Source organism: Pelophylax lessonae (assembly GCF_965119305.1).
Source record: "Pelophylax lessonae genome assembly, chromosome: 9".
In the NCBI taxonomy this organism is placed as follows: Eukaryota; Metazoa; Chordata; class Amphibia; order Anura; family Ranidae; genus Pelophylax; species Pelophylax lessonae.
The window spans coordinates 254,008,933-254,033,153 of record NC_138776.1 but is presented as its reverse complement, the minus strand read 5'-3'; the positions used below and the strand labels follow the sequence as shown (position 1 = coordinate 254,033,153).

The window sequence follows — 24,221 nt, the reverse complement described above, 5'->3', positions numbered from 1 at the left end:
GCAGTGGAATAACTTCCTTACAGGATGTCTCCAACTTAAAAGCTGACCTCAATGCACTGTTTCATTGGGCAACTATGTGGCAAATGAGGTAGTACAACTGGGGGTACCAATGTTGGAGAAGGATATGGATGTTCTGGTAGATCATAAGCTTAATAATAGCATGCAATGCCAAGCTGTGGTTTCCAAAGCAAACAGAATCCTTTCTTGTATTAGGAGAGGTATAGACTCCAGAGAGAGAGACATAATTTTGTCCCTGTACAAATCATTAGTAAGACCTCATCTAGAATATGCAGTTCAGTTTTGGGCACCAGTTCATTAAAAGGATATCAAGGAACTGGAGAAAGTGCAGAGAAGATCAACCAAACAGGTAATGGAGGCATGGATGAGCTCAGCTATGAGGAATGATTAGCTGACCTGAATATATTCTCTCTTTAGAAGTGGTCCATATAGTGAACTTGGTGTTGAGTTATTCACTTTAAGGTCATCAAAGAGGACAAGGGGGCATTCTTTATGTCTAAAGGAAAAGAGTTTTCATCTCCAAATACGTAAAAGCTTCTTCACAGTAAGATCTGTGAAAATGTGGAATAGACTCCCTCAAGAGTTGGTTCTGGCCAGCTCAGTGGATTGCTTTAAGAAAGGCCTGGATTCTTTCCTAGATACACATAATATAACTGCATACTAACATGTACAGGCAAAGTTGATCTATGGAATATCCAATTGCATCTCATGGGATCAGTCTCCTCACCTGGTTGCTGTCACACATGCTTGACACCATCTGAACCAAATAAGTTTATATATGTGTCTTATTAGACCACAGGACATTGGACATTTTCACTTAGGGGTGTACTCACTTTTGTTGCCAGCGGTTTAGACATTAATGGCTGTGTTGAGTTATTTTGAGGGGACAACAAATTTACACTGTTATACAAGCTGTACACTCACTACTTTACATGTAGCAAAGTGTCATTTCTTCAGTTTTGTCATGTCAGAGGATGTCTGAAGACGTCATACGCACTGACGAAACACGCGGAAGGTGGAATGCACGCTGCACTCACGGGAGCCTGGGTGGAACGCAAGCCGGTAGTTACTGCTCTCCACTCGCAGGCACCATTTTGGTTGACGTTTCCCCTGATTTTTTATGATTTTATGTACTGTGAACCCACAATACTTTATTAAAGAATATCTTAACGGTACTGCACCATTTGGAGCTTTTTTTACTTTCTGCCCTGACGGACCCTGAGGATCCAGGCCATCCAGGAGAGGGATTCCGGATCGTATGGGACTACAAAGCCCAGCAGTTCCCTCCCCGGCCTAGGTGGCCATAAGGCTCATTAGGTCTTAATACCGTACGGTATCCAAGACACACTACTTCTGGTGAGTGCATACCCCCCATTATTCCTCACGGTTGACACCACAAGTACCAGCATTTGGACTATTGGAAGACCCAGCACAAAGCACCTGCACTTTCCCTTATTGGCACTCAAGCTTTACCTGTATATTCACCCAAGTCACACATGAACTTTTTACTTGGACTATAATTTTGGCACCATTTTGCGCTCAAAGGCACTTATATGTTTTATTGTGATTTATATCTATATCTATTTATATATATATTGTGATATTTATTTACCCACATACACTTTTATCACGCACATGCCAATATATTAATTTATTTATTTTTGGGTTAATTAATTTAATTATTCTGAATCTGAATCTATTATTATTCTGAATCACTCAGCATTTCACTTATTTGTCTACCATTTTTAAACCTAGGACATTGACCAGCAGTTTCCCATTCCTGGGTTTATTATCAGCAAGCGCTATAGTAAACCCCAAATATTTTGGGATTTCACCTTATATATATATATATATATATATATATATATATATATATATATATATATATATACATATAATTTTTCCCCTTTTATTGGTTGAACTAGATGTCTTTTTTTTCAACCAAACTAAAAATGTAACTATGGTTAAGCCTGACTCTGTCCATACTGACAGAAGTCTGAATGGTGTCCTGAGCACCACCATTGCTGGGGACAGAATTGAATGTCTGGTCACTCTTTAAGCAAAACTGACTATTTTGACAGGAGTAAATAACTGTCTAATGGACTCCATGCTATGAATCAAAATAAAAATGAGGGCTGGAATTTCACTTAAAATTATTTTAAATGAAAACTGTCTAAATAGCAGATCAGGAGATATGTGGAATGCCTAATGGGTCGTTTTTTTTTTTGTCCTACCTGGAAGCTAGAAGGTACATATTTTAATAATTACAAGTAGTACATGTTCATTGTTTCTAAGAAAGATGTGGCTTTTAAAATTTTTGTGTTCTCAACCTGTTTTTCTACTATTATATCAGCCAACCTGTAAATCTCCACTGAAGTCTTCCAGCGGTCTACATTCTCAGCACCAACTGATCTACCATGTAAGCATATGCTGGAATTATTATATTATTAATCCAATTATAATTATTTATAAGGAGAGAATCCTTGCTATTTAGCTTTCAGGTAAAGTTTACATGACTCCCCTGTTTTATTTTGATTCTAAATGCTTGCAAAGTTCCCCATTAGTGATGGGCTGAACACATTAAATCGCGAAGCCCGGGAACGATGCGACCAGCAGTGATGGCTGCATGGAACAGAGAGAGAGAGAGAGAAACTGACGTTGTCCCTCTCTCACTGTGACCACCGAAACCAGGAGCGATGAGTATGTCGTCACTACCAGTTCTGCCTCTTTGTTTACCTGGCCGTTAGCAGCCCGGAAAGCAGCTGATCAGACTGATTGGTGTCTGATTGGCATCATTGAAGAGATTTGGGGTCTAATAGATCACAGATCTCTCCATAAAGAGGACCTGTCACGGCCCATACTGTCACAAGGAACATTGTTCATCCCTTGTGATAGCAATAAAGTTAATCCCCCCAAAAATATTTTTTTATAAAAAAATAATAATAAAAAAATTAAAGCACCCCCACCCCCCCCCTGCGCTTCTGTGCAAATGTGAACGCATACGTTACTCCCACACACATATGTAAATGGTGATCGCACCACAAATGTGAGGTATTCTCACGAACGTCAGAGCGAGAGCAAAAACTCTAGCCCCAGACCTCCTGTGCAACACTAAGCTGGTAACCTGTTAAGGCTTTTAAAGTGTCGCCTATGGAGAGTTTTAAGCACCATAGTTTGCCACCATTCCACGGGCAGACACCATTTTTTATTTTTCTGTTTTAATTTGTTTATTGTTTTGAAAATGAACAACATAAAAATTCAAGTACGCATAGGAATCGCCCATGTAGAGGCTAAATCATGGTAAATTATTACAAAGAACGATAAGGAGTATAGTCATGTCAAATGAAGTGAAGGGATTCTGGAATATGGGGATAGTAATAAAACACTGGAAATGCAAAAATGTCATCTCCCCAAGATCTACTCACAGTCACCTGGGGGGAGGCTCTTCTACTGCAACCAACCCCGCCGGGCGGTGACTGCGCAAGATTAGAAAGAATAAGTGAAGGAAAGAAAAAATGAGCATAGAGAAGGAGGAAGGTGTGGTTTAGACACGGAGGCACAGAGTGGAGCGGTCAACCAAGGCCTGAACAGGCTGGTTGGAGTGAAGGTAACTCATAAGAGATCCATGGATCACAGATCTTGAGAAACTTGGCATGTGAATCATTCACAATGCTGGACATTCCTTCATGAAGCAACATTGTGGTCAGGTGCACCTTTACCCCCTGGAAGCCTACGCTTTGGGTCTTCCATGCATGGGCTATGGCTCGTTTAGCTGAGATAAAGAGATACAGTATATGGTCAATTTATGCTGTGATGCATAAGGGCCAGGAATTTAACAGTGTAATAGGGCCAGTCTAGCATCCCTGTGGATCGTCATGTGGAAAAGGGTCTGGAGTAAGCCAAAATTTTTTTTTTTAATTTTTGAGTAATTAGCTTGTTTTTCTACTATTATAGTATGACATAAAAGTAAGTGTATGCCTCACATTTTTGTAAATATTTTATTCTATCTTTTCATGTGACAACACTGAAGAAATGACACTTTGCTACAATGTAAAGTAGTGAGTTTGTATAACAGTGTAAATTTGCTGTCCCCTTAAAATAATTCAACACAGCCATTATTGTTTAAACTGCTGGCAACATAAGTGAGTACACCGCTAAGACAAAATGTCCAAATTGGGCCCAAAGTGTCAATATTTTGTGTGGCCACCATTATTTTCCAGCACTGCCTCAACCCTCTTGGGCATAGAGTTCACCAGAGCTTCAAAGGTTGCCACTGGAGTCCTCTTCCACATTTCGACATCACAGAGCTGGTGGACGTTAGAGACCTTGCGCTTATCCACCTTGCATTTGAGGATTGCCCACAGATGCACAATAGGGTTTAGGTCTGGAGACATGCCTGGTCAGTCCATCAACTTTACCCTAAGCTTCTTTAGCAAGGCAGTGGTCATCTTGGAGGTGTTTGGGGTCATTATCATGTTGGAATACTGCCCTGTGGCCCAGTCTCTGAATGAAGGGGATCATACTCTGCTTCAGTATGTCACAGTACATGTTGGCATTCATGGTTCAATGAACTGTAGCTCCCCAGTGCCGGCAGCACTCATGCAGCCCCAGATCATGACACTCCCACCACCATGCTTGGCTGTAGGCAAGACACACTTGTCTTTGTACTCCTCACCTGGTTGCCGCCACACACATTTGACTGTTGTCCATTTGACCATGTCCTGTGGTCTCATCAGACCACAGGACACGGTTCCAGTACTCCATGTCCTTACTTTGCTTGTCTTCAGCAAACTGTTTGCGGGCTTTCTTATGCATCATCTTTAGAAGAGGCTTCCTTCTGGGACAACAGCCATGCAGACAAATATGAAACAGTTTGCGGTGTATGGTCTGAGCACTGACAGGCTGACCCCCCACCCCTTCAACCTCTGCAGCAATCCTGGCAGCAATCATATGTCTATTTCCCAAAGACAACCTCTGGATATGACGCTGAGCACGTGCACTCAACTTCTTTGGTCGACCATGGCGAGTCCTGTTCTGAGTGGAACCTGTCCTGTTAAACCGCTGTATGGTCTTGGCCACCATGCTGCAGCTCAGTTTCAGGGTATTGATAATCTTCTTATAGCCTAGGCCATCTTTATGTAGAGCAACAATTCTTTATTCAGATCCTCAGAGAGTTCTTTGTCATGAGGTGCCATGTTGAGAGAGTGAGTATGAGAGATAACACCAAATTTACCACACCTGCTCTTTATTTACACCTGAGACCTTGTAACACTAATGAGTCACATGACACCAGGGAGGAAAAATGGCTAATTGGGCCCAATTTGGACATTTTCACTTAGGGGTGTACTCACTTTTGATGCCAGCAGTTTAGACATTAATAGCTGTGTGGTGAGTTCTTTTGAGGGGACAGCAAATTTACACTGTTATACAAGCTGTACACTCACTACTTTACATTGTAGCAAAAGTGTAATTTCTTCAGTGTTGTCACATGAAAAGATATCATAAAATATTTACAAAAATGTGAGGGGTGTACTCACTTTCATGAGATACTGTATATAGGCCAACCCCGTTCTCTGTAGAGTAGACCTCCTGAAGTCTTGCAGCTGTCTACAAAATAATATATAATCTTTGGGGGTTCTAAGTATTTTTCTAGCAAAAAAAAAGTAGATTTTTACATGTAGGAGCGAAGTGTAAGAGTTGGCCCGGATACGAAGTGGTACCACCATTGCTGGGGACAGAATTGAATGTCTGGTCATTCTCTTTAAGCAAAACTGACCTAACACTTAGACCGGAGTAAATAACTGCCCAAATGACTCCATGCTATAAAATAAAATATAAGTTTGGGCTGGAATTTCACCTAAATCGATTTTAGATTTCAAACTGTCCAAATAGCAGATCAGGAGATATTTGGAATGTTTACTGGGTGTGGTTATTTGTCCTACCTGGAGGCTAGAAGTTAAACATTTTACTAACGGGGTACATGTTCTTGAAAACGATGTGACTTTTAACAACATTTTTTTCCAAATTTTTGAGTAATTATCTTGTTTTTCTTCTACTATATAAGCCAACCTTGTTCTCTGTAGAGTAGACCTCCTGAAGTCTTCCAGCTATCTACATTCTCAGCCCCAACTGAACTACCCGGTAAGCATATGCTGAAATATTGTTAATTTTAATATTATTCCTATTATATTTATTTATAAGGAAAGAATCCTTGGTATTCAGCTTTCAGGTAACGTTTACATGACTCCTTTGTTTTGTTTTTAATGGAAAGGCTGGCAAGGTTTTTCATTAATGAAAGGAAAATTTGGATGGCGGCACACCAAACTGAGATCCAAATGCCTTTATTCCCATAAAACCATGAAGAACATAAGGAGCACTACATGTAGAAGCAAGGAAGGACCGGCTTACATGTTTCACACACAAATTGTGCTCTTCATGTTCTTCAAGGTTTTATGCGAATAAAGACATTTGGATCTCAGTTTGGTGTGCAGCCATCCACATTTTCCTTTAGATGAGCTAGATCCAACTGCTTAAGCTCTGCAACTGGGCGAGAACCCTGCAGTGAGAAGATCATGCCGTTGGAGCCAGCTCACCTGTGAGCAGCGTGGATCTTTTGTAGGTTTCTCATTAGTAATGGGCTGAACACCCCCCCCGTTCGGTTCACACCAGAACCTCCGAACATGGAAAAAGTGCGGACCCGAGCCACGAACCCTATTACAATCTATGGGACCCAAATCTAAAAAATCTAAAGTCCCATTTTGAAAGCATAAATGCAAGTTATTGCCCATAAAAAGGGCATGGGGGGCCCGGGTACTGCCCTGGGGGACATGTATCAATGCAAACATTTTTTTTTTTTTAAAAGATTGTTTTTACCCACTTCAGTTCTAGAAAGTTTTACCCCTATTCCTGACCAGGCCATTTTTTTGCGATCGTGCACCCAAATATAATTCATGTCCTTTTTTTCCCATTAATAGAGCTTTCTTTTGCAGTTTCTTTCTTTCTCTCTGTGGTTTTTATTTTTTGCGCTTCAAACAAAACAAAAAAAAGAAACTTGGAAAAAAAACAAAAAACAAAAAAAAAGAAAAACAAATTTGGGTGTTGCCGAATGGGCGCTGTTTGGGCTGAACTTATACTCGGTCCGAACTGCTTGCCCATATTTACTTTTCACTGTGCCCTGATTGAGCAAAGTCTTTCATCTGACCAGCGGTCAGGTGCATTGCTTCAGCCAATCAGAGTTTAGAATGTACTGTGCAGTGCATTATGGGACACTCAGCGGGCGAACATCTGCCGAGCGAACCGTAAATTTGGGTGTTCGCCGAATGGGCAAACTTGTGATGTTCAGGCCGAACTTATGCTGGGTCAGAACTGCTCTTCCACCACTATTCCTTGTACAGTTTTTCTCATAATAGTTTATTTTGCACAACTAATGTGAACTTTTTAATTGATTAACAAAATTCAAAACAGAAAATTTCACAATTGGCCAACTTAGAATTAAACCAGCTATTGTATATATTTCACAATCTTATTTTTAAGCCTAATAAAAAACATTCTGTTTTAGATCAGATAAAGTTTTTTATTTCTGTCCTGAATGGGAATTTTTTGCTTTTTACGATTTTGATGAATATTTTATTAAACCCCAATTCCTGATTATTTTGCCCTTATTAGGAAATAGTACAATAGAAAGCTAACATTCATAAATTATATTTCTGATTAGGGTTGAGCGGACACCTAGATGTCCGTGTTCGACGGGTTCGGCCGAACTTTAAAAAAAAGTCCGGGTCCGTGTCCCGGACTTTTACCGAACTTTTCCCGGACACCGAACCCCATTGAAGTCAATGGGGACCCGAACTTTAAGGCACTAAAATGGCTCTAAAACACCAAAGGAAAGGGCTAGAGTGCTGCAAATGGCAGCAAAACGTAATTAAGAGCATGGCAAGTGCTCTGCAAACAAATGTGGATAGGGAAATAACTTAAAACAACAAAAAAAAACAGAAAAATAAAACAATGTTCTTCTTCATCTCTGAAGGACGAGGCCCATATGGAGTAGGAGGGAGGTTGAGGTGGTGGTGGATGTGGCGGTGACATAGGCGTGCGCACAGGGTGTGCTGGGTGTGCCTGGGCACACCCTAATCACCTAGGGCACATAGCATTGCCAGTGAGGAGATGGGAAAGATCTCCCTGGGACCTGCTCTGCTCTATTTCTCCTTGCCTACAGGTACATGGCCCCGATACATTACTCTCCCTGCTGGCAAACACATGCATGTGTATTTCAACTTTGGGGTGCACACCTTAATGCAATAGGCTGCGCACACCTATGGGCGGTGTAGGTGGAAGCGGCGGTGGAGGAGGACCAGGGCCGGATTAACAGCATCATGGGCTTGGTGCTGAGGATTTTGAAGGGCCTTAAGGGCCGTGCCTTGCCATGCACCCAGAGGAGGAAGGGTGCAGCCATGCATGCCTAATTCAACATGGGATGCTGTCTCTGAAGCCCATAAACACATCCATGCATCGCCAACTGTCCCTCCTTGTCCGGCCTTCACGCTGTGTGGGGAGGTTCTGAGGGTGCTGCCTGGGGAAGCGAGCATAGAAGCCAGACTTCTGTGTTTACAAGTGACAGAAGAGCGGTAACAGTGAATATGGCCAACCCGGGGCCTATATAAAAGGTAGGGGCCTGGAGCTGCAGCTCCAATAGCCCCTACATTAATCTGGCCCTGAGGAGGAGGACGAGGTAGCCAACACTGCTTCTTTTCAAAAATTTTAAATGAGGGTACACCCCAAAAGAGTGAGAAAGAGCAAAAATGGAACAATGGGTGGGTAAGGTCGGTATCCATTGCTATTCTGCATAAGGTACGGAAAAGTCCCGTGGGATCCATGCCTGGTTCATTTTAATGAACGTGAGCTTGTCCACATTGTCTCTGGACAGGCGGCTGCGCTTGTCTGTTATAACGCCCCCAGCCGTGCTAAATACCCGTTCAGATAATACACTGGCTGCAGGGCACGCCAGCACCTCCAAGGCGTAAAGGGCAAGCTCAGGCCATGTGCCCAATTTGGAGACCCAGAAGTTGAAGGGGGCAGACCCGTCATTCACTACATGTAGGCGTGTGCACACATACTGCTCCACCATGTTGGTAAAATGCTGCCTCCTGCTAAGACGTTCCATCTGAGCTGCTGGTGCTGCTGTTTGTTGTGGCGTGCTGACAAAGCTTTTCCACATTTCGGCCATGCTAACCCTGCCTTCTGAGGTGCTGGCGGTGCCCTGGTTGCGTTGGCGACCTCCTCCTCCTCCTCCTCTGCCTTGTGCTTCCACTGTGGCCCCGCTGTCAGATGGGAATGCCAGCAGCATGGCGTCTACCAGCGTGCGCTTGTACTCGCGCATCTTGCGATCGCGCTCCAGTGAGTGAATTAAGGACGGTACGTTGTCCTTGTAACGGGGATCCAGCAGCGTGGCCACCCAGTAATCAGCACAAGTTAGAATGTGGGCAACTCGGCGGTCGTTGTGGAGACACTGCAGCATGTAATCGCTCATGTGTGCCAGGCTGCCCAGAGGCAACGAAAGGCTGTCCTCTGTGGGAGGTGTATCGTCCGTGTCCTCTGTATCCCCCCAGCCACGCACCAGTGATGGCCATGAGCTGGCCTGGGTGCCACCCTGCTGTGAACATGGTTCCATCTCCTCCTCCAGCTCCTCCTCCTCCTCATCCTCCTCATCCTCCAGAACTGTGCCCCTGCTGGACAATTGCGTCCCTGGCGTTTGCGTGTGCAGGAACCCACCCTCGGAGCCCCTTGCGAATGACTGCCCTGAAAGCCTTGGAAATGTTACCTCTTCATCCTCCTCCTCCTCCTCATCCTGTGCCACATCCTCTTCCATCATCGCCCGAATTGTTTTTTCAAGGAGGCATAGAAGTGGGATAGTTAAGCTGAGAACGGCGTCATTGCCACTGGCCATGTTGGTGGAGTACTCAAAACAGCGCAACAAGGCACACAGGTCTCGCATGGAGGCCCAGTTATTGGTGGTGAAGTGGTGCTGTTCCGCAGAGCGACTCACGCGTGCGTGCTGCAGCTGAAACTCCACTATGGCCTGCTGCTGCTCGCACAGTCTTTCCAGCATGTGCAAGGTGGAGTTCCACCTTGTGGGCACGTCACATATGAGGCGGTGAGCGGGAAGGCCGAAGTTACGCTGCAGCGCTGCCAGGCGAGCAGCAGCAGGGTGAGAACGCCGAAAGTGCGCACAAACGGCCCGCACTTTCTGCAGCAGCTCTGACATATCGGGGTAGTTTTTAAGGAACCTCTGCACCACCAAATTCAGCACATGCGCCAGGCAAGGGATGTGCGTCAAACCGGCTAGGCCCAGAGCTGCTATGAGATTTCGCCCGTTATCGCACACCACCAGGCCGGGCTTGAGGCTCGCTGGCAGCAACCACTCATTTGTCTGCTGTTCCATGCTCCTCCACAACTCCTGCGCGGTGTGTGGTTTGTCCCCCAAACAGGCAAGTTGTAAAACTGCCTGCTGTCGTTTACCCCTGGCCGTGCTGAAGTTGGTGGTGAAGGTGTTACGCTGTCCGGATGAGGAGGCGGTAGAGGATGAGGAAGCGGAGTAGGAGGAGTTAGGAACAGGAGGCAAACTGAAGCGCCCTGCAATCCTCGGTGGTGGAAGGACATGCGCCAAATTGCTATCCGCCTCAGGCCCATCCGCCACTGCATTTACCCAGTGTGCCGTTAGGGAGATATAACGCCCCTGACCGTGCTTACTGGTCCACGTATCCGTAGTTAGGTGGACCTTGGCACAGATGGCGTTGCGCAGTGCACACCTGATATTTTCCCCCACTTGGTTGTGCAGGGAAGGGATGGCTTGCCTGGAAAAGTAGTGGCGGCTGGGCACGATGTACTGTGGGACAGCCACCGACATAAGGTTTTTAAAACTGTGCGTCTCCACCAGACGGAATGACAGCATTTCAAAGGCCAATAATTTTGAAATGCTGGCATTCAGGGCCAGGGATCGCGGGTGGGTAGGGGGGTACTTCCTCTTCCTCTCAAGTGTTTGGGAGATGGAAAGCTGAACGCTTCCACGGGACATTGTGGAGATGGTTGTTGGTGACCCAGGTGGTGGTGTTGCTGACAGATCGTCTGTTTGCGGGGTGGCAGGTGCCGGTATCACTACAGATGTGGCTGGAGCGGCCGAGACTGCAGCAGAAGAGGAAGCAGGATGAGCCAGAGACGTTTCTTGGTTTTGAAGGTGTGTACTCCACTGCAGCTCGTGCTTTGCACTTAGATGCCTGATCATGCAGGTTGTGCTCAGGTTGAGAAGGTTTATGCCTCGCTTCAAGCTCTGATTGCACAGGGTGCAAACCACTCGTGTCCTGTCATCAGCACATTTTCTAAAGAACTTCCACGCTAGAGAACTCCTTTGAGCTGACTTTGGTGCGCTCGTTCCCTTGCTGCGTTGGGCAGTAGCGGGCGTAGTGTCTAGGGCACGGCCGCTCCGCTTCTGCACCCTGCTCCCTCTTCTGCTGTGCTGGTGGCTCTGTGCGACCACCGCCTCTTCCTCCAAACTACTCAGGTCACCTGCATGACGTTCATTCCATGTGGGGTCGAGGACCTCATCATCCTCCACATCATCTTCCACCCAGTCTTCACCCCTGCCCTCCTTGTCGGTCTCCACAATGCTGAACGCCGCAGCAGTTGGCACCTGCGTTTCGTCATCATCGGAGACGTGCTGCGATGATCCTTGCATGTACTCATCTTGAGAAATAAGTGGTTGGGCATCGCTGCACTCAATCTCTTCCACTTCTGGGGCAGGGCTAGGTGGATGGCCCTGGGAAACCCTGCTGACAGAGTCCTCAAAAAGAATAAGAGACTGCTGTATGGCTTGGGGCTCAGACTGCTGGCCTGATTTGCAAGGGGGTGAGGTGAAAGACGGTTGGACATTGGCTGCAGGTGCCAACTCTGACCTTTCTGCAGTAGACTGGGTGGGAGACAATGTGAAGGAACTGGAGGCACTGTCAGCAGCAAACCAATCTACTATCGCCTCAACTTGTTCTGGCCTCATCACTTCTAGGGGCGTTTGATGCCCTACCAAATACTGATGCAGGTTCTGTCGCCTACTCACACTTGAGGAAGGTGTTTCACTTGTGCGTGTAGCTGGCACAGATCGACCACGTCCTCTCCTTGCAACAGGAGCTCTACCAGCAGCACCACGACCCAGGCCACGGCCCTTATTTGACGGTCTCCTCATATTTCTGTAATTTAAGATCTTGCCCTAGAAAGGTTTTTATTGAATAGCGGAATAGGAAATATGATCCAAAAAAGTGTATGTATCTCGCACGTACAAAACCACACTAGGCCCCAATTACTATTGTTTCTACCCCTAAAAGGATGGATGAGGAGTAGGAGGAGTATGGAACAGACAGCACCCTCAAATCTTCAGAAGTATGAGATGAACCCCAAAAACTTGGAAAGGTGGATCTCACACGTACCGACACAGACTATCCCGCAATTCAATTGATCCTCAAAGGTTTTTATTGAATAGCGGAATAGGAAATATGATCAAAAAAAGTGTATGTATCTCGCACGTACACAACCACACTAGGCCCCAATTACTATTGTTTGTACCCCTAAAAGGATGGATGAGGAGTAGGAGGAGGAGTATGGAACAGGCAGCACCCTCAAATCTTCAGAAGTATGAGATGAACCCCAAAAACTTGGAAAGGTGGATCTCACACGTACCGACACAGACTATCCCGCAATTCAATTGATCCTCAAAGGTTTTTATTGAATAGCGGAATAGGAAATATGATCAAAAAAAGTGTATGTATCTCGCACGTACACAACCACACTAGGCCCCAATTACTATTGTTTGTACCCCTAAAAGGATGGATGAGGAGTAGGAGGAGGAGTATGGAACAGGCAGCACCCTCAAATCTTCAGAAGTATGAGATGAACCCCAAAAACTTGGAAAGGTGGATCTCACACGTACCGACACAGACTATCCCGCAATTCAATTGATCCTCAAAGGTTTTTATTGAATAGCGGAATAGGAAATATGATCAAAAAAAGTGTATGTATCTCGCACGTACACAACCACACTAGGCCCCAATTACTATTGTTTGTACCCCTAAAAGGATGGTTGAGCAGTAGGAGCAGGAGTATGGAACAGGCAGCACCCTCAAATCTTCAGAAGTATGAGATGAACCCCAACAACTTGGAAAGGTGGATCTCACACGTACCGACACAGACTATCTCGCAATTGAATTGATCCCCAAAGGTTTTAATTGAATAGCGGAATAGAAAATATGATCAAAAAGAAAGTGTATGTATCTCGCACGTACACCACCACACTAGGCCCCAACTACTATTGTTTGTACCCCTAAAAGGATGGTTGAGCAGTAGGAGGAGGAGTATGGAACAGGCAGCACCCTCAAATCTTCAGTAGTATGAGATGAACCCCAAAAACTTGGAAAGGTGGATCTCTCTCACACGTACCAACACAGACTATCCCCCAATTTAACTGATCCCAAAAGGTTTTTGATTAAATAGCGGAATAGAAAATATGATCCAAAAAAAGTGTATGTATATCACACGTACACAACCACACTAGGCCCCAATTACTATTGTTTGTACCCCTAAAAGGCTAGATGAGGAGTAGGGGGGGTATGGAACAGGCAGCACCCTCAAACCTTCAGAAGTATGAGATGAACCCCAACAACTTGGAAAGGTGGATCTCTCTCACACGTACCAACACAGACTATCCCCCAATTTAACTGATCCCCAAAGGTTTTTGATTAAATAGCGGAATAGAAAATATGATCCAAAAAAAGTGTATGTATATCACACGTACACAACCACACTAGGCCCCAATTACTATTGTTTGTACCCCTAAAAGGCTAGATGAGGAGTAGGGGGGGTATGGAACAGGCAGCACCCTCAAACCTTCAGAAGTATGAGATGAACCCCAACAACTTGGAAAGGTGGATCTCTCTCACACGTACCAACACAGACTATCCCCCAATTTAACTGATCCCCAAAGGTTTTTGATTAAATAGCGGAATAGAAAATATGATCCAAAAAAAGTGTATGTATATCACACGTACACAACCACACTGGGCCCCAATTACTATTGTTTGTACCCCTAAAAGGCTAGATGAGGAGTAGGGGGAGTATGGAACAGGCAGCACCCTCAAACCTTCAGAAGTATGAGATGAACCCCAACAACTTGGAAAGGTGGATCTCTCTCACACGTACCAACACAGACTATCCCCCAATTTAACTGATCCCCAAAGGTTTTTGATTAAATAGCGGAATAGAAAATATGATCCAAAAAAAGTGTATGTATATCACACGTACACAACCACACTAGGCCCCAATTACTATTGTTTGTACCCCTAAAAGGCTAGGAGTAGGGGGAGTATGGAACAGGCAGCACCCTCAAACCTTCAGAAGTATGAGATGAACCCCAACAACTTGGAAAGGTGGATCTCTCTCACACGTACCAACACAGACTATCCCCCAATTTAACTGATCCCCAAAGGTTTTTGATTAAATAGCGGAATAGAAAATATGATCCAAAAAAAGTGTATGTATATCACACGTACACAACCACACTAGGCCCCAATTACTATTGTTTGTACCCCTAAAAGTCTAGGAGTAGGGGGAGTATGGAACAGGCAGCACCCTCAAACCTTCAGAAGTATGAGATGAACCCCAACAACTTGGAAAGGTGGATCTCTCTCACACGTACCAACACAGACTATCCCCCAATTTAACTGATCCCCAAAGGTTTTTGATTAAATAGCGGAATAGAAAATATGATCCAAAAAAAGTGTATGTATATCACACGTACACAACCACACTAGGCCCCAATTACTATTGTTTGTACCCCTAAAAGGCTAGATGAGGAGTAGGGGGAGTATGGAACAGGCAGCACCCTCAAACCTTCAGAAGTATGAGATGAACCCCAACAACTTGGAAAGGTGGATCTCTCTCACACGTACCAACACAGACTATCCCCCAATTTAACTGATCCCCAAAGGTTTTTGATTAAATAGCGGAATAGAAAATATGATCCAAAAAAAGTGTATGTATATCACACGTACACAACCACACTAGGCCCCAATTACTATTGTTTGTACCCCTAAAAGGCTAGATGAGGAGTAGGGGGGGTATGGAACAGGCAGCACCCTCAAACCTTCAGAAGTATGAGATGAACCCCAACAACTTGGAAAGGTGGATCTCTCTCACACGTACCAACACAGACTATCCCCCAATTTAACTGATCCCCAAAGGTTTTTGATTAAATAGCGGAATAGAAAATATGATCCAAAAAAAGTGTATGTATATCACACGTACACAACCACACTAGGCCCCAATTACTATTGTTTGTACCCCTAAAAGGCTAGATGAGGAGTAGGGGGGGTATGGAACAGGCAGCACCCTCAAACCTTCAGAAGTATGAGATGAACCCCAACAACTTGGAAAGGTGGATCTCTCTCACACGTACCAACACAGACTATCCCCCAATTTAACTGATCCCCAAAGGTTTTTGATTAAATAGGGGAATAGAAAATATGATCCAAAAAAAGTGTATGTATATCACACGTACACAACCACACTGGGCCCCAATTACTATTGTTTGTACCCCTAAAAGGCTAGATGAGGAGTAGGGGGAGTATGGAACAGGCAGCACCCTCAAACCTTCAGAAGTATGAGATGAACCCCAACAACTTGGAAAGGTGGATCTCTCTCACACGTACCAACACAGACTATCCCCCAATTTAACTGATCCCCAAAGGTTTTTGATTAAATAGCGGAATAGAAAATATGATCCAAAAAAAGTGTATGTATATCACACGTACACAACCACACTAGGCCCCAATTACTATTGTTTGTACCCCTAAAAGGCTAGATGAGGAGTAGGGGGGGTATGGAACAGGCAGCACCCTCAAACCTTCAGAAGTATGAGATGAACCCCAACAACTTGGAAAGGTGGATCTCTCTCACACGTACCAACACAGACTATCCCCCAATTTAACTGATCCCCAAAGGTTTTTGATTAAATAGCGGAATAGAAAATATGATCCAAAAAAAGTGTATGTATATCACACGTACACAACCACACTAGGCCCCAATTACTATTGTTTGTACCCCTAAAAGGCTAGGAGTAGGGGGAGTATGGAACAGGCAGCACCCTCAAACCTTCAGAAGTATGAGATGAACCCCAACAACTTGGAAAGGTGGATCTCTCTCACACGTACCAACACAGACTATCCCCCAATTTAACTGATCCCCAAAGGTTTTTGATTAAATAGCGGAATAGAAAATATGATCCAAAAAAAGTGTATGTATATCACACGTACACAACCACACTAGGCCCCAATTACTATTGTTTGTACCCCTAAAAGGCTAGATGAGGAGTAGGGGGAGTATGGAACAGGCAGCACCCTCAAATCTTCAGAAGTATGAGATTGTGTTCACTGTACCCCACAAAGATTGAGTTCACTGCACCCCACAATGATTGTGTTCACTGCACCCCACAAAGATTGTGTTCACTGCACCTCACAAAGATTGTGTTCACTGTACCCCCCAAAGATTGTGTTCACTGCACCCCACAAAGATTCTGTTCACTGTACCCCACAAAGATTGTGTTCACTGCACCCTAAAAGGATGTTGTTCACTGCACCCCACAAAGATTGTGTTCACTGCACCCTAAAAGGATGTTGTTCACTGCACCCCAAAAAGATTGTGTTCACTGTACCCCCCCAAAGATTGTGTTCACTGCACCCCACAAAGATTGTGTTCACTGCACCCCAAAAAGATTGTGTTCACTGTACCCCCCAAAGATTGTGTTCACTGCACCCCAAAAAGATTGTGTTCACTGTACCCCCCAAAGATTGTGTTCACTGCACCCCACAAAGATTCTGTTCACTGTACCCCACAAAGATTGTGTTCACTGCACCCCAAAAAGATTGTGTTCACTGTACCCCCCCAAAGATTGTGTTCACTGCACCCCACAAAGATTCTGTTCACTGCACCCCACAAAGGATTTTGTTCACTGCACCCCAAAAAGATTGTGTTCACTGCACCCCAAAAAGGATTTTGATCACTGCACCCCAAAAAGGATGTTGTTCACTGCACCCCAAAAATGATTTTGTTCACTCCACCCCAAAAAGATTGTGTTCACTGCACCCCACAAAGATTGTGTTCACTGCACCCCAAAAAGATTGTGTTCACTGTACCCCCCAAAGATTGTGTTCACTGCACCCCACAAAGATTCTGTTCACTGTACCCCACAAAGATTGTGTTCACTGCACCCCAAAAAGATTGTGTTCACTGCACCCCAAAAAGGATGTTGTTCACTGCACCCCAAAAAGGATGTTGTTCACTCCACCCCAAAAAGATTGTGTTCACTGCACCCCACAAAGATTGTGTTCACTGCACCCCAAAAAGATTGTGTTCACTGCACCCCAAAAATGATTTTGTTCACTGCACCCCAAAAAGGATTTTGTTCACTGCACCCCAAAAAGGATGTTGTTCACTCCACCCCAAAAAGATTGTGTTCACTGCACCCCAAAAAGATTGTGTTCACTGCACCCCACAAAGGATTTTGTTCACTGCACCCCAAAAAGATTGTGTTCACTGCACCCCAAAAAGGATGTAGTTCACTGCACCCCAAAAAGGATTTTGTTCACTGCACCCCAAAAAGATTGTGTTCACTGCACCCCACAAAGGATTTTGTTCACTGCACCCCACAAAGATTGTGTTCACTGCACACCAAAAAGGATTGTGTTCACTGCACCCCAAAAAGATTTTGTTCACTGCACCCCAAAAAGATTGTGTTCACTGCAGCCCAAAAAGATTGTGTTCACTGCAGCCCAAAAAGATTGTGTTCACTGCAGCCCAAAAAGATTGTGTTCACTGCAGCCCAAAAAGATTGTGTTCACTGCAGCTCACACACAGAAAAATGGATGTGGATCACTGACACCTGCCTATCTCCAATCCCACACCACACAGCAATATCGATTGTAGTTTGTAGAACACAGTTTCCCTAAAATTCAGCAGACTCTGTCCCTAACAGGATTGAGAAGAGATCGTAGATCAGGATTGAGTGCAGATTCACCCCACCCCCCACACAGCAATATCGATTGTAGTTTGTAGAAGACACTGACCCTATAATTCAGCAGACTCTATCCCTAAAATGCCTACAACTCGCCCTGCCTAAACACTCCGACCTGTCCCTCAATTCTATCTGGACACAAATGGTTTTTTCCTGCCTATCTTTCCCTAATCAGCAGCCAGCACATTGATGTGTGCTCTGTCCCTTAGCTAAGCAGCAGAATGACGCTGCTGCGGCGGCTGCCTCGAACTTATAAAGACTTGGTCACATGCTTCAGACGGCCAATCACAGCTACTAAGACATTTGCAGGCATGGCTGGGATGGCTTAAGGCACACCAGTTAAACGATTGTTGATTGGCTGTTGAAAGCCCGCCATGAAAAGAGCGCCAAAGCATGCAAAACCCGGAAATAAAACGACCGAACACGGATTTTTACCCGAACATACAGTAAAGTGTCCGTGTCCGTGTTCGGGTAAAAAAAATCCAATTATTCGGTACGAACACGAATAATACAGTCCGTGTTCGCTCAACACTATTTCTGATTAAGATTAATTTTCACATAATCTCAATAGTCTCGTTCTCCTTCTCTCCAAACCTGGAACAAATTATAGATTTAGAACTCAGATACAGAATACTTTATTAATCCCAAGGGGAAATTATTAAATCACAGAGACCATTATCTGAGGAGTCTTCTCATTCATACAAGAAAAACCCTCTAGAAACCATTATTTATTTTTTGTACGTGTTTATCTGTCATTGCACTTTATCAATTAGTGGCGTATTTTATTTTATTTATTCATCCATTTATGTATATATATATATATATATATATATATAAATTGGTATTATGATATGTTATAAACAGTAACTCACCCTAGCTCCACCGCACTGTGGGAAAATAAAGAGCTAAGTGTCGGTGCTCAGGCTGAACATCCAAACCAATTGTTATATGAATAAAGCCGGCACACGAAAAGTCTTCTTCCAAATAAAATGCTTTATTCCAACAAGGATAGCGGTGACAACATGACAGATGCTGGCGCGTTTCGGCTTTACGCCTTCCTCATAGCATGCTAAGAGGAAGGCGTTAAGCCGAAACGCGTCAGCATCTGTCATGTTGTCACCGCTATCCTTGTTGGAATAAAGCATTTTATTTGGAAGAAGACTTTTCGTGTGCCGGCTTTATTCATATAACATATTATTATATGTTATTTATAGCATAGACACTGCACTTTATCCACACAGAGGTTTTCATACTTATTTAACCTTTTATCTCTAGGATAGCACTGCACCCATTACCATTGGTCTTTTAAGTACTCACATTTTTTTTGCATGTGTCCAATTCAGAGCACCTATTTTTAGCAAGAGCTGTGTTGTGGGAGAAGGTACATTGTTACTTTCTTCCTACATTTTGTTAACCATTCTATGTGTACCTTACATTAGAGGGCCTCCTGTTATTTTTGAGTCATATTTCCAATTTTGTCTTCTTTTTCTTTCCATGAATAAAAATTATCCACAGAGCCCAAAGATGTTCACCATGAAGAAAACCCTGTTACTCTTTTTCTTTCTTGGAATTGTCTCCTTAGCTCTCTGTGAGGAAGAGTAAGTATATATAAGACTTTTTTTTGAATGAAAGTATAACATTTTAAAACTTAAATCTTTGCAAACAGCTAAACAAAGGTGAAATACATATAGAAGTGTTGTTTTATCTACCAAATAATTTACCAAAACATATTTTTTTTTCCATAAACAATTTTTATTGAGAATAATAAGCCAAAAAGCATACAAAGAAAAACATACTGAGAGTGAATGCTCCCACAGTGTATCAGGTCAAGAAATGGCATGGTAACACAGGAGTTCACATGTAAACGGACACAATGAATTATAGTATAATACACGCAGTGTAAATGCAATACAGGAGAGAGAAACACGAAAGAGGGTATCGAGATCATATTGAGTCATAATGATGAGTTAGGGTTAATAACCATATGGGTCATAGATGGCAGAAGGTAGAACATATGGGTCCCCATAGTGTTGAAGGGATTGCATTGGAACAAAATCGTCCAGAGGGAGAAAGTATGCTAATCTCTAAGGCGTACAACAGTCATGTGTCTGAAACAGGGGTGTTAATATCCTGAATACAATCTGTGGGATTGTAGGCAATAAGCCTAAGGGAGTTAGAAAGGGATAGTAAAAGTAGAAAAGATAGTGAAAAAAGAGAAGAGGGGTATCGGGGGAGAAGGGAGAAAAAAAAAAAGGGGGGATAGGTGGGACTAGGGAGGACGAGAGCACGGTGCTTGATCTGCGCAGGCTCGCCATTCTATATCACGGCGGCGAGCCCAGCCCAAATGGGGTGATACGGTCAGAAGAGACAAATCAGGGAGAGTGGATGACATATTTATACACGTCCGTCTCCTTGAAACGGAACCAGTCAAACCATTCTGCAGAGAACTTAGAGATATCGTCCCGTGAAATAGCAATTAATTCTTCAATTTCCTCAGTCTTGATCAACCTGCGAAACCATTCACAGGGGGATGGGATTGAGGTCGAGCACCAATGACAGGGGACGCATAGTTTGGCGGTGGTCAGCATGTGACGAGCCAGGCTGGTTTGAAATGAAGAGGCGCTACTGGGGGAGTAGTTCAGAAGAAATTGTTCTGGAGTGTAGGGAATCACGCTAGACGTGACTTTCTTCACAGTTTCGTGGATGTATTCCCAAAAGGGTTGCAAAACCAGGCACGTCCACCATATGTGAAGCATGGTACCAGAAGTTGCATTGCATCTCCAGCAGGTATCGTCGACGTCCGGATTGAATTTGTGGATTTTCGCTGGGGTCCTGTACCAGCGAGTTAAGATCTTGTATCCGTTCTCCTGGGCAGTGACATTAATTAAAGCGCGAAGAGGTGAGCGACAAATGGATTCCCAGTCACCCTCGGAGAGGGACATTTGCAAGTCCCTCGACCAAGCGTGAGCAAACGTTGCCGAGGATGCTGAAGGAGCATCGAGCAAGTGACCGTATAGTTTTGAGATTATATGGCGTTGAGGGCGAGTACGCTCGCATATGGATTCCAGTGGTGTCCGGGGTCTTGTCCAATCGGTCCAATTTGCCAGACGAAAGGAAGTGGCGTACTTGAAAGAACGTCCACAATGGGAGGCCCGGATGGCGAAGAGAAGAATTAAGCATTTCCCAAGTGATAGGTGCGCCTTGTTTGTAAAAGTGTTTGGCAAAAACTTCTTGGTGGGGCCAGCAGGAGCGAAGGAAGCCAGTAGACATCCCCGGCGGAAAAGCTGGGTTAAGCCGAAGGGACGTTAGGGGACCACAGTGGGGATCGATTTTCAATTTCTTGCGCCAAGTATCATGGACAAGTAGTGGCGGTCCAATAAAGGGGTGTGATCTAAGGGAATGCGGGACAGCGGAGATAGGGAACCACGGAAGGAGATTAAACGTGGTGGCAGACCAGGTATTCTTTACCAAAACATTTTTATGTCAGTTTATACAGCTCTGCCACACAGTACAGGCCTTGTGGCCATCTCATCAATGACTTTTATTTTACCCACTTCCATAACGGGCCTATTCTGGCACTCCTCTCCTACATGTAAAAAAAAAATCATCATTTGTTTGCTAGAAAATTACTCAGAACCCCCAAAACATTATAAATATTTTTTTTAGCAGAGACCCTAGGGAGTAAATTGGCGTTTTTTTAATTTAGAAATGTATTTTTTGCTGCAGCTGGTTCTATACATGCTACAAATGCACCACTTTACAGGCAAACTAAGGGGACCTCCCAGGGAATATAATTAAAGGAATTTTTCATTTTTATTTTTTAAAATTTCATTCACATGATAAAACACAGTTGATCACATGGTAAAGGGCAGCTGTGATTGGCCCTTTACCCAAATCTGTGATCAGTTGAGTCTGAAGGATTCATCAATCACAGAGCGTGCCAAGGGGGTTCACGAGCAGCGTGATCACGGCAAAGTAAGCCCACCCTGTAGCCATCATTCATAGCGCTAAGTGGAGACTGGAAGAGCTACAATCATATGTGTGGTAAAGGAAAATGGAGGTGATGGAGGTTTGAAAAAATGATTGATGATTGGATCGCACTGATCTTGGTATGATCTGAAGCTTTTAGGGCTACAGGAGGGATCTAGGGTCCCTCTCAAAAAAGAGTACCTGTCACTGCCTATTTCAATCCCAGGGGGATTCTTTTTTCCCTGTGATAACAATAAAATTAATAAAAATGTAAAGTGACAGTGTAAAAAAAAAAAAAAATCAAAGCATCCCACCCCCCCCCGTGCTTGTGGTCCAAGGCAAAAGCACGCATGCAAACAGCATTTGTCCCACACATGTGAGGTATCACTGCGAATGTCAGATTAAGGGCAGTAATTCTAGCAGCAGACTTTCTGTGTAGATCTAAAGTAGGAACCTGTAAAGGCTTTTAAACCTATAGATAATAAAATTTATGTCGTTGCACGGGCATGCTCAATTTGAAAGCGTGACATGTTTGATACCTATTGACTCAGCGTAACATCACCTTTTATATTTTACCAAACAAATGAGTATTATATCGTGTTTTTGTGCATTCAAATTCATAAAAGTGTATTTTCTTCTAAATATCCCATCCAATTATCTGGTCTAGAAGAAAATTAAAGGGCTTTTGAAAAAAATTAGCTGACTCAACTATGGCAAGATCCAATGTTCTGCTGAAGGATTTTTCAGAATTTCCACATAAACAAAATTCTTCTGGTGTATGGGCAGCTTTAGCCGTGTCCCCTTACTGATGAGAAAGCTCTGTGCCATGGCATGGAACACATCAGAATGCTTCCGCTGGGTATTCAATAAGGGGTTCAAAAATGGTGACATCCCACTGTGTGATATTCCTTTAGCATGTTAATATGGTCATAGGATAGTAGTCAATGTGTCCAAAAAAGACACATTTTAGTTACCAGTTAAAATATATTTTTTATCTAATAATCAGTGTCGCTTTATTTAATAATAACTGTGTCTTCTCCCAGGAAAGATGCAGATGAAGAGGAAAATGAAGGGGAAATTATAAAGAATGAAGTAAGAAGAGGTCTCGCAGCAGTACTCCAATCTCTCAGGGCTCTAGAGAAAAAGTGCAAGGCCATTAATTATCAAGGAGTTGCTTGTGAACGTGTTAAAAAAAACATGGGAAAGAACTAATCTGATGTGGAATATCATTTGGCTAAATGCTAAATGTCTGATAAAAAATAAAAATGTCACAGACACTGTTTTCTTCTTTTTTATATGATGATCCTATTGTAGTTGGAGGAAATATAGTCCTTAGAGAACTTTCCATGGAATGTAATCACTTATCAGCTTTCAGTTGGATCCATCAACCCGACTGATCCGAATAGATCCTCCACTTTACCCAACCAATATAAAAGCCTACAGAGTATATCAAAATATTAACACACAAATGCAGCGCTTAAGACCTCTTTACCACTTTAGGACCACTCACTGTGCTGCTACTGCAGCACAGTGGCAGCCCTGGGTCCAGCGACATAGACCTACGTCACTGGACTCCTAGCTGTCTCGGCGGTGTTTAGACACAGCGGGAGTCGGGCCGGAGGAGGAGAGGCGGCGATTACCGTCTCTTTTCCCCAGTCGTCGGGGAAAGTGTGAGAAAATCCGCCTGCTTGTGTAAACAAAGCAGGCGGATCTTCTCTGTGACAGACATGGAGAGATCACAGGATTCAACATAGCTGAACCTGCGATCTCTGTCTCTGTCACAGAACCCCCTCCCCCCACACACGTCAGTAAGCATGGGGCATACATTTAACCCCTTGATCACCAACAGTGTTAACCCCTTCCCTGCCAGTGTCATTATTACAGTAACAGTTCATATTTTTAGCACTGATTACTGTAGTAATGTCACTGGTCACCCCAAAAGTGGCATAAATGTCATTTAGTTGCATGACTGCGCAATTGTCAGTTAAAGTCACGTAGTGCCAAGTTGAAAAAAGTGGCATGGTCATTGAGCAGCAAAATCTTCCAAGGCTAAAGTGGTTAAAAAGTCCAATATGCAAATAAGAAACATTATTCCAGAAAAGAGTCCATAAGTGTGCAAAAATGCATGCAG

At 43.9% G+C, this 24,221-nt stretch overlaps 2 long non-coding RNA genes across 3 annotated transcripts in view; one reads left to right on the top strand and one right to left on the bottom strand.

The window, feature by feature from the left end:
• LOC309563011 overlaps positions 1 to 24,221 on the bottom strand; it is a 240,623-nt gene that overhangs the window by 83,478 nt on the left and 132,924 nt on the right. The gene's annotated exons all lie outside the window — the stretch shown is intronic.
• On the top strand, positions 6,112 to 23,157 carry LOC309563016. The gene is made up of 3 exons (XR_014225669.1): positions 6,112 to 6,159; positions 19,639 to 19,719; positions 23,134 to 23,157. It is a non-coding gene; the product is annotated as an uncharacterized lncRNA (long non-coding RNA).